This window comes from Balaenoptera physalus (assembly GCF_965194825.1).
Source record: "Balaenoptera physalus genome assembly, chromosome: 6".
In the NCBI taxonomy this organism is placed as follows: Eukaryota; Metazoa; Chordata; class Mammalia; order Artiodactyla; family Balaenopteridae; genus Balaenoptera; species Balaenoptera physalus.
In genome coordinates, this window is record NC_138885.1 from 121,405,682 (window position 1) to 121,421,110 (window position 15,429).

Genomic DNA, 15,429 nt, shown 5'->3' on the forward strand with positions numbered 1-15,429 from the left:
ATGCTTTACTCAGAGTAGCCACCCAGTGAATGATTGTTGCTTTCCAACTGATGAGAATTTTCCATGATGATAGCTGAACTTGGCTCCAGGAGATCGTCTATAAAATGGCATGGTTGTCTTCTTTGATAACAACTTCAAATTTTAGTGTTGGCTCTAGGACATTCTCTTTCCACCACTGTCACCATATACTTCTAATGTTTATTATAAATTCAGTAAACATTTGTTAACTTACCTTGTGTGTGACTCTACCAGGTACTTAATTGGGAGGCAGAGGTAAAGAGAAAAACATTTCTTTGACATTGCTACTGGGAATCATGTTTTGCCCCCATCCAAAGCTTAATCCTTATCTACTCCTTGCTTTAGTCAATGCACCACCATCGCCCTGGTTCTTGAATTCCTCTACCTTCCTCTCCTCTGCCGTCTATGTACAGCCAACAGCCAAGCCTTGTCAAGTCTCTGCGTAGGGCCTCTACCCCCCACTGCCACTGTCTCAGGCGTGGTCCTCATTTTCCTTTGCTTACACTCTTGTTGCTGCTTGATGGAACCCCCAACACACACAAGCACTTTCCTGTTTTGTCCACCTCTTCTGAGGGTCCAGATTAACAACAGGATACTGTCCAGATTCCTCAGATTTACTTTCTCTCTCTCTCTTTTTTTTTTTTTTAAGATTTATTTATTATTTATTGATTGATTTAATTTATTTTTGGCTGTGTCGGGTCTTAGTCGCTGCACGCGGGATCATCGTTGAGGCATGCGGGATCCTTTGTTGCGGTTCACGGGCTTCTCTCTAGTTGTCACCTGCGGGTTTTCTCTTCACTAGTTGTGATGTGTGGGCTCCAGGGCGTGTGGGCTCTGTAGTTTGCAGCGCACGACCTCAGTAGTTGTGGCGCACGGGCTTAGTTTCCCCGAGTCATGTGGGATCTTAGTTCCCTGACCAGGGATTGAACCCACGTCCCCTGCATTGTAAGGCGGATTCTTTACCCCTGGACCACCAGGGAAGTCCCTACTTTTTCTCTTTATGCATCACATGGTCCTCTTGAACCTAGCTTTCTATTCTTCCTGTTCATGCCTTTACTCAAGCTGTTTTCCTTACTTGGGGGAATGTGCATACCCACACATCCAAATCCTACTCATCCTCAGAGGACAATTTCAGAACGTGTCTTGTTCCATGAAGTCTTCTCTGGTTTTCTCTTCTTCCTCTCTGCCCACTCCCTCTCTCACTATTAAAATGATCTGCATCTTCTTGGTTTGTTTTGTTGAACACTTACAAAGAGCAGGGGTTTTTTTGTTTGTTTGTTTTTGGGTTTTTTTGGCCACATAGCATGCAGGATCTTAGTTCCCCGGACCAGGGATTGAACCCGTGCTCCCTGCAGTGGAAGCGTGGAGTCTTAACCACTGGACCACCAGGGAAGTGATCTGCATCTTCTTGGAACTCTCAAAATATTTCATCTTTACCTCTCTTACATCACTTATGTTTGTCTTGTATCATATTTATTTTCTGCCTGTCTTTTATTTCCTACACTGTAAATTCTTGGAGATATAGGCTGATTTATCTCAATATCCCCATTGAGTGAATATGAACACTCAAAAATACTTATTTAAAAACTGAAGAAATAGATGGGAAAAAGAGTCATGGCATTTACCCTCCAGGAGCTCAGCAGCTAGTGGAGATTATCTATCTGTCTATCTAACTACACACCCACACACACACACAACCTAATATGCAAAGCTGACTCCAAAAAGGCATAAAAAGTGGACAAGCATCTTGTTAAGCAAGCGTAAGCAAAGGAATACTTCACTCTGACTGGGAAATTTGAAGGCAGTGAGGCTTCTCAGGGGAGGGAGAATTTTAGCTGAACATGGAAGGCAAGGTAGAAGACACAAGGAGATTGGAATCAGACACTTTACCTTGGGAAGAACTGTCTCCCTTAGGAGAGATACCTGGTTCAGCACTGTGGACTTAAGTTGGTTCCTGCTTCTCCAGGGTCAAGATGACCTGCCTCCCTCCTTAGGAAATAAAATGATTGACAAAGATGAAACCAAATTTGAACTTTTCCATTCTTAATTGTGGTGCTGCGAGTTTGGCTTCCTCATTTCATGGGTAATAGTACAGAATCACAAACATGCAAAATTTCTCATAATATAGAGCAAGATTTAAAGTGTTTACAGACCATTTCATGCGTTTGTTCACTCTTCCGCCTTATATGTATTATCTTCTGGAATTGGAATGGCCCAGGACCTGCTGTATTAACCTCAAAGAATATCAGTGGCATTTTATCAGCCTATCTTTTCCTAGAAGGAAGAATTTCCCTTGGCAAATAACCAAGAAGACCACTGCATATTGAGGAAAAACTAGAGTCCTTTCTAATATTTGGAATGTTGGATACTAACATTTTACATCAAGACTTGTACTTATTGAATCTACACATTAGTCAATTGACTATGTTGTAGGATTGTGAAAGCAGTGAAAATTAATTACAAACCTAAGGAATAATTATCTTGACCTCTAAGAACTGATATGATCTAAATTATTGTTCCAAATAATGCTCTTTAATATTTTATTTCTGCCTAAGACCTACTTGAACAATGCAGGTCCATTCTGTCATGTGTCATAAAGATATGGCTAAGCATTTATATCATTTATATTTTCTTATATTATAAATGTGCCACTTGATACTTTACATTTATCTAAAGTTGAAAAAAATATTATTTAGGTATTATACAATAAAGAAAAGAAGCATGGTCTTATTTCCATGCCCTTTAAGTCAAGATAGTTATAGTTGTAAATCTCTGTGATCCAGTATTGTGCCTAAAATGGAATTTTAAAAATAAAACCAAAAAAAGTTACTTTAGACTGAGCTAATAGTTTGAGCCAAGACCCGGAGGCAGGTGAGGGCAGGGTCATGTTCAGGAAACAGTGTGCAGACTGGTCTCATTAGATGTGTTATCCATAAATTTATCAAGGTCTTATGATGGTGACAGTCACCGGTATATTCCCTCGGGTTGGGTTTTTCTTCTCAATACAGTCTAAGCTGACTTAATGTGATAGAATCATTTTCTTAATATTATGTAGGGACCACTCCATTATTGAATACTACATATTTTTTGAACTATAGACCTTTCCCTTTACTGAATGTAATTGACAGTTCCTAAAAATTGTAGGAAGAGATGTGCTCATTCAACTACTTGCCGTTTTGTTTCATGATGACAGAGTGAGCTGTGAATCAAACTTAATATGTATCAGTATTATTTTTTAGTGGTACACCAAAGTTAATTTTAAAAGAGTTAATTCATTTAAGGGTGATGATAGGACATGTAGATTGACAAGCAGGAAAAGTTTAGTGGTGGAATGCCCTGCGCATAAAAAAGGTGCTTAATAAATAATGGCTAAATTGAAATGGTATAGAGGTTACCCCTGACACTGTCTATGCAGTATATTCCCCCTTACCCATCCACATGGCTGCAATGGGAGCCACCATGTTTCTACACAGACAGGCACCATCTTGGTTTTGAGTTTCATGATACACTCTATTATTTCAAAATAAAGAAATTCCCTCTATTTTGTTTAACTCTTTTTCTGTTGTGTTTTGGTATTTTTCTACCCAAAGATTTAGAACAAATATACTTCATCACAACTTTCTTTCTATATATGATTATCCTGAGATTTAAAAAGTTTCTATATGCTATTAAAATTGCCCCCAAATTAAAATTTTACTATAGTAATGATTTGCAACTTGTCACAGACTTCTGAGACTCTATGTATCCTAGCTATAGGGTAATTATTATTTTTTAAGATATTTAAAATTAAAAAAAAAGTTTTTATTTTATATTGAAGTATAGTTGATCTACGATGTTGTGTTAGTTTCTGCTGTACAGCAAAGTGATTTAATTATACATACACATATATCTATTCTTTTTCAGATTCTTTCCTCATATAGGTTATTACACAGTATTGAGTAGAGTTCCCTGTGCTATAAGTAGGTCCTCGTTGATTATCTATTTTATATATAGTAGTGTGTATATGTTAATCCCAACCTCCTAATTTCTCCCTCCCCCCATCTTTCCCCTTTGGTAACCATAAGTTTGTTTTCTGAGTCTGTGAGTCTGTTTCTATTTTGTAAATAAGTTCATTTGTATCATTTTTTAGATTCCACATATAAGTGATATCATGACATTTGTCTTTCTCTGTCTAACTTACTTGACTTAGTATGGTAATCTCTAGGTCCACCCATGTTGCTGCAAATGGCATTATTTCATTTGTTTTTATGGCTGAGTACTATTTCATTGTATATATGTACCACATCTTCTTTATCCATTCATCTGTTGATGGACATTTGGTTTGCTTCCATGTCTTGGCTATTGTAAATAGTGCTGCAATGAACATTGTGGCACCCCAATCATCTCAATGATTATTTGTTTTACAAACCAAGTATTAGAAGGTAAAGACTTTTTCTCCAGAGAATAGAAAGTTTCCTCAAATGGCTATGCAAGTTTGGTTGACTGCAAGGGATGCTCCCAATATTTTTTCTAGGGGTAAAACACTAGTCCTTAATACCTAAATTTTGTTGTAGGGTGAAAAGACATTTACAATATGTCTTCCAACATTTCCCTTTTATCCTGGGTACTCTTCTACAAAACCAAACCTCATAGCTAGAGTGGAATCTGGTTACATCAAAGAATCTTTTCATAAGGATTTCTAAATCTGGGATCCATGGGGTTGAAACGAATCTCATTTAGTGGCAGAAGCCATAAGCTATAAAGTTCAGGTGCTGTGTGCTGCCACATTCCCTATAAAATGGAGAAGTTTTGAGAGACAGAATGAACTTGACATCCAGAACAATCGGAAACGAGATGGAAAAGAGGTGGCCTTAAAATACCGGGTCACGGTTGTCTTAGGTCCTGCTACATCTTTGTCTTTCCACTGGTGGGGTTCTACCTTTGTTTTTTGTTTTGGTTTTTTTTTTTTAATGTTAAAAATTTTATTATGGTAAGAGCACTTAATATGAGATCTAGCCTTCTAAAATTTGAAGCAATTTTTAAGTCTGCCATACTGCTCTATTTTTTTTTTTAAATATCTTTATTGGAGTATAATTGCTTTACAATGGTGTGTTAGTTTCTGCTGTATAACAAAGTGAATCAGCTATACATAAACATATATCCCCATATCTCCTCCCTCTTGCATCTCCCTCCGACCCTCCGTATCCCACCCCTCTAGGTGGACACAAAGCACCGAGCTGATCTCCCTGTGCTATGTGGCTGCTTCCCACTAGCTATCTATTTTACCTTTGGATACTACAAGTCATTATCTTTCCCTTTCTGCTTGAACATGTTGGAGGGGTGTCCTTGTCATTTGTAACCAGACTTCTATAAAATCTCTGGCATGCTGGGGGTCAGGAAGCTGGATGTAGACATATGAATGGGGAAGGACTGGCTTAGAGCCCTGGGATATGGAGGAAATGACAATTGGTGGCCTTGCTTAAGCTCGAAAGAGGCAGACCAAAAGCAAATTACCCGACCTCAAGAAAAGGGTCTCGGATGCTTGAATGGACATCAGGTTAAGCTAATTAGAAGGCAGGTACTAGGAAAGAGTCCCCTGTGTAGGAAGGAGGGATGTATTCTCAAATGCCTATGGCTTTGTCCAAGGGTGAGAAGGGAACATGAAGATCCTGAGCTAGTTCTGATGATTAAGGATTGACTCCAATTCAGAGCTATCTTTACAGTGATGCACAAAAGGGGAGGAATAAATGAATGTAGTTTATGGCTTGGGAAATAATAGAAAAGAGCAATAGGTCCTTCTTCCTCTCATACCTGGGGAACGAATCAATATCACCCACTGTTAGTAGATCCCTATGGCCCTGAACGTTGTTAACAAAGATGAAATTGTAAGAGAGCCAAGTAGCGTTCTATGCTATTTTAGTGATACCATTGACATTCCTTTACAATATTGATATTTCAGAATATGTTTACGTGAAAGACAGAATTTGGACAAAATCGTCCCGGATCAGAATATAGAAGTCATGTAATCTGAAGTAGATGCTTGACCCAAGTTCTTCTCTGAGAAGTTCAAATACCAGTCATTGTAGGCTTCTCAGGTCCAGCTGGACACATAGTTTTTGATGCTGGCCTCAAAGCAGATAAACGTGTCAGAGGGCAGAGTTATGTGCCATATGTGTTTCAGGAAAGTAAAGCTGCTCCATTGCACAATCAACTGACAAGGAATTATGAAACACCTTATGATTTAGTTCAGTGAAAACTGCCAGAAACCTCTCTCCTAAAATTCCCATCTTACCTTGAGAGATGAGGCAATACAAAGTTTTTGCGAATGACATGCCTTAACTTTCCACATTAGGTTACTGCAAGGCTATAAATCAGGCTATTTTTCATTCTTCCCTCTGGTGGGCACCCCTCTGTCTGGCTGCATCCTGGGGTGGAAGGCCTTTCCTCTTCCCCAGATGTGTTTGGAATGCAGTAATTCTCTCACTCTCCTCTGTCACAAATTGCCTTGTCTCTTAAAGCAGGGAATTGCAAGTTGAGTGCACAGGAGGATGTGACTATGAGGTCTTATTAAATCAGGGCCAGTCAGGTTAGAAGCTGTGGCATAACTTATGTGTGACCCTGAACTTGCTTACCCAGATTCCTGAACCTGAACTCACTTTACGGTTCATTGCATTAATTATGGCTGTATAAAAATTTAAAAAAAGAGAAACAAAGATCTTTTAAATATTTGACCCAAAGAAGGGTTTGAGAACTTTACTGGGTTTCCCTGGTTTGGTTTGTGTTCTAATGGTGAAGCATTTAATTTGTCCACTTTCTCTGGTCACCCCATGGCTCACTTGTCAAAAGAAACATCACTTTCCCACAATCCTTAGAGTCTTCCTTCTCATAATATATTGAGGTTAAGGACATACTAACTTAAAATAAGTGGTAATTTAAATTCCTTCACATTTGTATCAGATTAGCACACAAAGCCCAACACATGCATTACTCATAACTGCCCTGTGTGGTAAGAATTAGCTGGCAAGGTGAACAGGTCTGCTTTATCATGGTGGTCTCAGACAGAAATTACAGGAGTTATATTCATCCTAAATTCCTTTCTGGGGAGGGAGGTGCATGATAGGGCTTAAAATACATACAAATAAACATGAGGCACGTTTGAAAGCCATAAACCTTCCTTCTGTGTAGGGAACTCTATGCTATGCAGATGAAGGGATTGCATTTCTGCTTCTATTAATCACAAAGGAGGCATGAGCTTAGCCTGATGAAGTGGCTTTATCAGTGAATATGCATTCTTTGTGCCCAGGTTTACAGTCTGAATTCTAAACGTGTTTTATGTTCTCTCTACTTATGGCTGTTCAGAGTGATTGAGCTAAACCCAATCTTTGTGAATTCACCAAATAACCCAATTAGCTGAAGAGGAGAATGATACTAATCTCTCCGAATGGGTCTGTAGGATGCAACACACTTCCAATGAAAAGCAAAAAACCAAAATAGCAAATGTTTTCTGAAGATCTGATCTTCTTATACCACTAAGTGTTGATTAGGTCCATTGGATTTTTCACTCCTCTGCTGTGTTACCTTGCTTTGTCCTAATACTGTATAGACAAAGTAGTAGGATTGTAGTTCTGAGCCCCCAGAGATATATTTGATCTTACCCAGAATTCCTCTAAAGATACACATGGTGAATGATGAGACCTGCTTGCCTGTCATAAATCCCAGCAAATAGAGGAGGGAGACCAGGCTGACATATCACCTCTGAGGACTGGGTTACAGACTCCCAGCTGATTTATCTGCCCATTTCTCCTCATTATGAAAGATGGAAATCATTTAGCTCAAACATTTTACAGAAATATTTGGTCAGGGTGAACCTATTTCAAGGGGGACAGACACCTGTTTTCATCCTGTTTATTGTTCTCCAAAAGTCATTGTTCTTTAATCTAGACAGGCCACTACCAGGTCTCCATCAACAGAATTTTTTTTCTTAGAAATAAAAAGTAAAATGCTGGAACTTGCTAAGCCTTGCTTTTTTTTTTTCAGAAGTAACTTGGATATCAGAAGCTCAACCTTTCCTGATGCCAAGTGATGGTGAAAGTGAGTAATGGTGAGGAATCAGACAGATGTGTTCTAAAGTTGTATCAGCCACTTTCCAGCTGTGTGACATTATTAACTTCTGTAAAATATTAATAATTATTAACATTATTAAATATATATAATACATAAATAATATAATACTAATATACATTATATATTTACATATAATGTTGATAATTATTAACATTATTAAATAATGGACATTTCTGAGGCTCAGTTCTTCATCTGCTAAATGGCATTCATCATAATGACTATCCCCTATAGTTAACTAACAGTTGTCACATAGTAAGTGCTAAATAAATAATTGCTTTCACACATCAGCATCACCCTCTGCATTCCCACAGCATGAACACCAACACTATATAAGAAAGGAAACTTCATGATTTTCAGCCTGATGTCTCTCTTCCATTAGATCCTGTTGCTTCAGTACCCAGGAAACTGGAAATGGTCTCCTTGGCTTGGGTTTGTGTAGACTTAGTCTTGCATTAAATGTTGCAATCATCTCTATCCACCTAAAGAATGAAGTCCAGTCACCTCAGCCTCACTTATACATATGTAGCACCCTCATCCTTGACCTGATTTCCTGTGCACTTTTTCAGCAATCTGAATATTTCCCATGAGATTATCAAATTGCTACATTTTATTGAAATTATATGCATATAAATCTATTTTCCCCACTAGACCAGAAGCTCCCCAAGGGCAGAGATTGTCATTCCAGTGTCTGACACAAGGAGGTGCTCGCTCCAAACATGATTTTAAGGGTGTTTTAAGCTTAATGTTGGGATGAGAAGAGCTATACGAATCACTTTCTTCATGTATATGAATACAGGAAAAGTAAATGACTAATGTAGTTACAGATGGTTCTCTATAGAAATATTTATATATATGTGTATATACACAGATTAATATATACACATATATTTCTTTGCTCAGTCAACTAAGGAGGCATAAAGAAAGAACAGCCCATATCAGTGAGCATACCTAGCACCCAAATGTTGGTTTTCTAATATCATTCTCTAGCAAAAGGCACCAGGGATCCTTGGAAAAATGACTAATTCTAGGATTGGGGCAGAAAAGGTACAAGATAAGCCTAAAGCTTCTTGTAGAGCCTGAAAATATGGAAGTGCTAAAACACACACACACAAAATGAGAGTATGTCAGAGGGGCACAAGAACCAACTAAAACTCCCAGTGGCCAGAATCTGGAATAATTTGACCAAAAATATCCTTAAGATTGTATTAGGTTATAAGTCCAACAATAAATAAATATTCATGAGTCTATACTGATATAAATAAATAACTGAATAAATTAATAAGTGGGAGAGAAGAGACAAATGTCCTGAGAACAAGAATTTATGCAGGCACTCCACTCTAATGGAGTAGGGTGGCATAACTCATAATGCTTGTAGTGTGGGTTGTGTATAGAGACTTTCTTCCAAAGAGTAGAGTATGAAAAGGGAGGGAAAAATATAGAGTAACTTTACAGTGGAGAAATCTGACCAACACTACCTTCAGCCAGGTGATCAAGGTCAACACCAATAGTGATAAGCCACGTTGATAGTGTGTAACCTTGATATGATAGGATGAAAATGGCACTTCTTCTCTCCGATCTTCCTCTCTAAATCTCATAACCCCAGTCTAATCATGAGAAAAACATCAGACAAATTCCAGTAGAGGGGCATCCCACAATGTACATGGTCAGTACTCCCCAAAACTGTCAAGGTCATCAAAAACAAGGAAAAGTCTGAGAAACTGTCATATCCAAGGAGTCTAAGAAGACATGAAGATTAAATGTAATATGCTGTCCTGGATGAGATAGGAAGAATAGGAATAGGAACAGGACATTAGGAAAAAACTAAGGTAATTTGAATAAAGCGTGGACTTTAGTTAAAAATAATGCATCATTATCAGTTCATTAATTGTAACAAGTGCACCATAGTGATGTAAGATGTTAATAATAGGGACAAATGAGTGTGGGGATAGATCAGAACCTTCTGAACTGTCTTCTTAATTTTTTTGTAAATCTAAAACTGCTATAAAAATAAAGTCTATTAAAAATGCCTAAATAAAAAAGCAAATGAGGAATAAAATCAGGATTATCTGACTAATATAGAAGAGATACTACTTCTTTCTTAACACAGATGCCCTTTTTCCTGCCATATCTGGATAGTTCAGGTGAATTAATTTGGGACACAAAAGTAACTCAATCATTGCCTCTGTCTTCTGCTTTATTATGTGTATGTGGATACAAATGGAATGAAGATACTTCAAATGGAATCTCTTTTACAATAATAATAATATGTTACAACACCAGTCAGATTTTTTAAAATCAGAAGCTTCATGACTTAATACACATTCACTCTAGTCCTTGCTTTGTCCAGACTGGTGTACTGGTCATGAAGATGAATTCCCAATACAGATAAGAGCTTACAGATAAGAGCTGACTCAGCATTTAACAAATACTCTTAGTCAGAAGTGTTGAAAGAATTAGAATAGCCTTTAATATTTTGGGAAATATTAATGTTGGTGAGAGAAGTCTGAGCACCAGCCTGCTTTCAGTGCATTTAGGCAGGGAAAGGTGTTTCCCTGGACCCACGTCAATAAGAATAAACATAGATGCCGGTGCTCCGAAACCATAGTCTTCCATCTAAGAAGCTCTACTCTGCTCTGTCGCTGTGCCCACAGCTAGTGACTTATTTCCTGGACAAAAATATGTTTTGGTTTAAGCAATTGTTGAAGTTAGCCCGCCCTCTTCACCAACTTGATAAAGAAGCCAAAAGTTAGCTTGCAGCTCTCAGGTGACCCCGCTCCTAGACTCATGCTTAATTTTAGATACGTGGTTCAGTGCCCTTTCTCGAAGATAGCTTCATCTAAGTCCTTTTGATAAACAGTGGTGGGGGAGAAAGGCAGAGGATGTCTGTATGACAGGGTGGCCCAGGTCAGCAAATTAATGTTCCTCCTCGGGGCCAGAGCTGGCCAGGAGAAGGATTGGCTCTGACCTTGAGGGTTTTACACTGGAGGCCTGCAGAGGTGGTCCAACAGAGAGAAACCTAGGGGAAGGACAGGAATAAAGACGCAGGCATATAGAATGGACTTGAGGACACGGGGAGGGGGAAGGGTAAGCTGGGATGAAGTGAGAGAGTGGCATGGACATATATACACTACCAAATGTAAAATAGATAGCTAGTGGGAAGCAGCCGCATAGCACAGGGAGATCAGCTCAGTGCTTTGTGACCACCTAGAGGGGTGGGATAGGGAAGATGGAAGGGAGACAGAAGAGGGGGGAGATATGGGGATATATGTATATGTATAACTGACTCACTTTGTTATAAAGCAGAAACTAACACACCATTGTAAAGCAATTTTACTCCAATAAAGATGTTAAAAAAAAAAGAGAGGAAACCACAGCGATTTTTATAGAATTATTGATTGGATGCATCCACTTCCTTGTTGCAACCATCCAAGTGATTGGCTGAACATCTTTAATTTTCAAACATTTGTAGAGATGTCAGGTGAACACATCCTGAAGTGCAGGAACCTTTGGTTAAGACTTCAGTCATAATTCCTTATACCCATGCAGTGCCTTCAACTTTCCAAACTGCTCATGCAAACCTGCAGTCACCCTCTGGTTCCAGCCAGTACCTTTTCCCCTTTTCCTTCAGGAAAAAATTAACAACATATTAGATGGTGTTAAACTGCCTTGGAAAATCAACTCTCCCCAGTTTTATCAATGGATGGGAGTCGGTGGCGAGGAGAAGGCAGTGAGGTGCAGTAAGTAGTATAGGGTCTCATCAGCACCAGCCACCTAAATGGTGAGGCCCCAGGCAAAATGAAAATGCAAGCTTTTTGTCGAAAAACTATTAAAAGTTTTGAGACGTTGACCGTAGACTCTTAAACCAAGCATGCCTTCTGTGATTGCCCCAGTCACGCACCCAAGGGTCTGGAGTAACCCCAAAATGGGCTCTAAGCCTGGCTCTGCCTTTTCCCAATTGTGTAACTTTGGGCAAATTTCTCACACTCGTTGACTCAAGGATCTCCATCTGTAAAATGATAATAAGTGTATCTACCTTGTTGATAGAGTCTTCAATGAAACAGTGAACGCAAAGAACAAAGTATATTGTATTGTGCAGTGAGCGTTCAGTAAACTAATAATGATGATAAGGACATTAAGAAGAATGATACAAGCAAGACGGGAGAGGCAGGAATTGAGGGTGGGGTTGGCGGCACTGCCTCATCCCTGCTCTTGGCCCTCCCTCTGGTGTAGACACAGCAGGGTCGGGAGAGCTGGGGCCTGGCCTCAGGGCCGCACACCCACCTCAGCTGGCTGCCAGTGGCCGGCTCCCACCTGCAGGCCTCAGAAGAGACCATCTGGAACTGACATTGGACACCACTCACAGCACAGAGAAGACCAGAGAGCGAGGTCAGGAAACTGCTCCAGCAGCGGTGCGGTCCCCTCCTTGACAAGCGCATGTGTTTCCACTTACGACAAGCTTGTTCCTCTAGAATCCCAGTCTCTCACCGGGCTCGGAAATTTCCCGAGGGCCTTGCTCTTGACCTCCACACCTGGGGCTGCTGAGCTGGCTTCCTGCTGTGGCCAGCTGCCCTCCGGCCCGCCCGCCCACCCCCTTGTTGACCTCCCGTGGGCCAGACCGCATAGCGCGTGTGCCCTGTGGCCTCCTTGTCTCTACACTCTCTCTGACCTGACACCATGACGTCTGTATTTGCCCTCGGGCTGCCTGCTGACTCTTTGTAGCCCTTTGCAGCAGTTGAACACCCTCCAGTTTTGGCCGTTTGCCCAGAACAGTGACCCTAAGATATCTGGGGCCCATCCACCGTTGCCCAATAACACATTGGCAAAATGGAGTCCGTTGACCCGCCCGGCCTAGTCCTGCTTTCTCAGTGGTCTCATGGAGACACAGAACAACGTCTAGTGGAAACTTCTCCACCTGCCTTGATCTGGGTGGTACCCAAGCACGCAATTCCTTCAGTCTAAACACCGGCAGCATCAGTCACTCCGCTTCAGTTAAGGACACTGAAGAGAGCTGTTCTCCCTCTCATGAGCCCTCCTCCCTTTTCCCTGACTGTGGGAAGGCAGAATGGTTGGGGCATTCTTTCCTTTGGGGTCAGCAAGAGTTCTCTATGAACATGCCTCTTTGTTCTTTGTGGCTTGATTATATTCTTTAAAAAAAAAGTCAAGTAGGCTTAGGGCAGAGTTAACCCTTTGGGGTTATATATTAGTTGACAATCCTTCATACCAAACCATTTATTTTTCATTTGGTAGGTATCGTGGCAGTGAGCCAACTGCAGCGGAAGGATGAATGTCAATCTACCCAGGCTTTTACTGGGCTGAATATTGTGCCGTATAAGCTGCTCTCACTCACCAAGAGGTGCTTACAATCTAGCTGAGGTGACCCAATGTGCTTCAAAATGTGTGCCTTTGGATACTGGAAAATGATTCCGAGGCAAAGGCTTTTCTGACAAGATAAGTGGTAGTTACAGTGGGGTCTCATAGTTCACAGGTACCTCTGAGCAGTGTGCAATCTCAGAGGCCCTCAAAATGTGATCATTTTAAATTAATCTCATTTCACTTATCACCAGCGTTCGACACAGTGATAACTCTCTCCTTCTTGAAACACTTTCCTCACCCCCTGGGACATCCCTATCTTGATTCTCCTTCAAGCTCACAGGCTCATTTTTTCTGTCTCCTTGTTTTTCTTCCTCATATTCCAGACTGCTACATTTGGGATGCCTCTTAGTTTTGTGTGTGGGGAAAATCTTCCATTTACCCCTTTGGGTTCTCGCTCCACTTCCCACTTCAACCAGCTCTGTGCTCTGGGAGGCTGACTTTGTAAATTGCATCATGACTTCTGTGCCTCTTAAGAGTTGAATTGCGTCCCGCCAAATTCATATGTGGCAGTCCTCACCCCCAGTATCTCACAATGTGACCTTACTTGGAGATAGGATCACTGCAGATGTGAATAGTTAAAATGAAGTCATACTAGGGTAGAGTGTTCCCCTAATCCAGTGTGACCGATGCCCTTATAAAGAGGGAAAATTTACACACAGACATACACAGGGAGAATGCCATGTGAATAGTAAGGCAGAGATCAGGGTGATGCATCGATAAGGCAAAGCACACAAAATTGTCATCAACCACCAGAAGCTAGGTGAGGAGTGTGGATCGGATCCTCTCTCAGTCCTTAGAAGGAGCCAGTCCTGCCTTGATCTTGGACTTCTGCCTTCTAAAACTGTGAGAGAATACATTTATGTTACTTAAGTTGCCCGGTTTGTGGTACTTTGGTATAGTGACCCCGGCAAACTGATACAGTGCCTCTTGTTTCTGATTGGATGTGGCCATTGGGAATCTGGCAGGAGACTGGAAGGAAGAGGGAGGGCGGATCAGGCTATGCAGTCCCTTGGCTCCTCCCCTGGGAGTTTGCTTTGGATTAGTTTTATCCCGGTGCTCCTCTCCCTATGGCCTGCTCCGCACGACTCTCCTGTGTGTTCTGACCACTTCTGTCTTCCCTCATGCCTTCAAGCAAAAGGCTGTATTATGCGTATCCATACCAGCCTTTCAAGGGGTATAGTGGCTCAGCTGCTGCTAGCCCTGAGTGCCACGACATCCCTTGTGATTGCCCGACATCTTCCCACCTTTGAAATCTATTCCTTTGTAAATAAACCTTCAATGCATCTTAAATTTGAGCATGCCATATGTTTGGTGTTGGGGCACTGACTCATACAGACCTTCTCTCTTTTCTATACATACTCATTCCCTTGATCATCTCCTCCCCGTTCGTGACCGCAAATACTGCCTCTAGTCTTGACCTCTCCATTGAATTCCAGACTTCTCTAACTGCCCACTTGTTATTTCCCCTTAGTTGTTTAATAGGCATCGTAAACCCTTATATATTCAAAATCAAATTATTGTTATTGTTCTCCAAACTTGCTCTTCTTACAGTGTTTCCCATCTCACTAAGTGGAACCCCCAATTCTTCTAGTAGCTCATAACTCCAGGGTTATGCCTCCAACATCTCACATTCAATAGATTAGGAAATCCACTTGAGTCTATAGTAAAAAAAATCCAGTGTGGCAAAACTGGAACCCTTGTATAGTGTGGGTGGGTATGTAAAATATTGCAGCTCCTGTGAAAAATACTTTGGTGGTTTCTCAAAAGGTTAAATATAGAACTACTATATGATGTAGCAATTCTACTCCTAGGTATATATCAAAAAGAATCGAAATCAGGGACTTGAACAGATATTTGTACACCAATGTTCATAGCAGCATTTTTCACAATAGCCAGAAGGTAGAAACAACCTAAGTGTTCATCAACAACAACAAA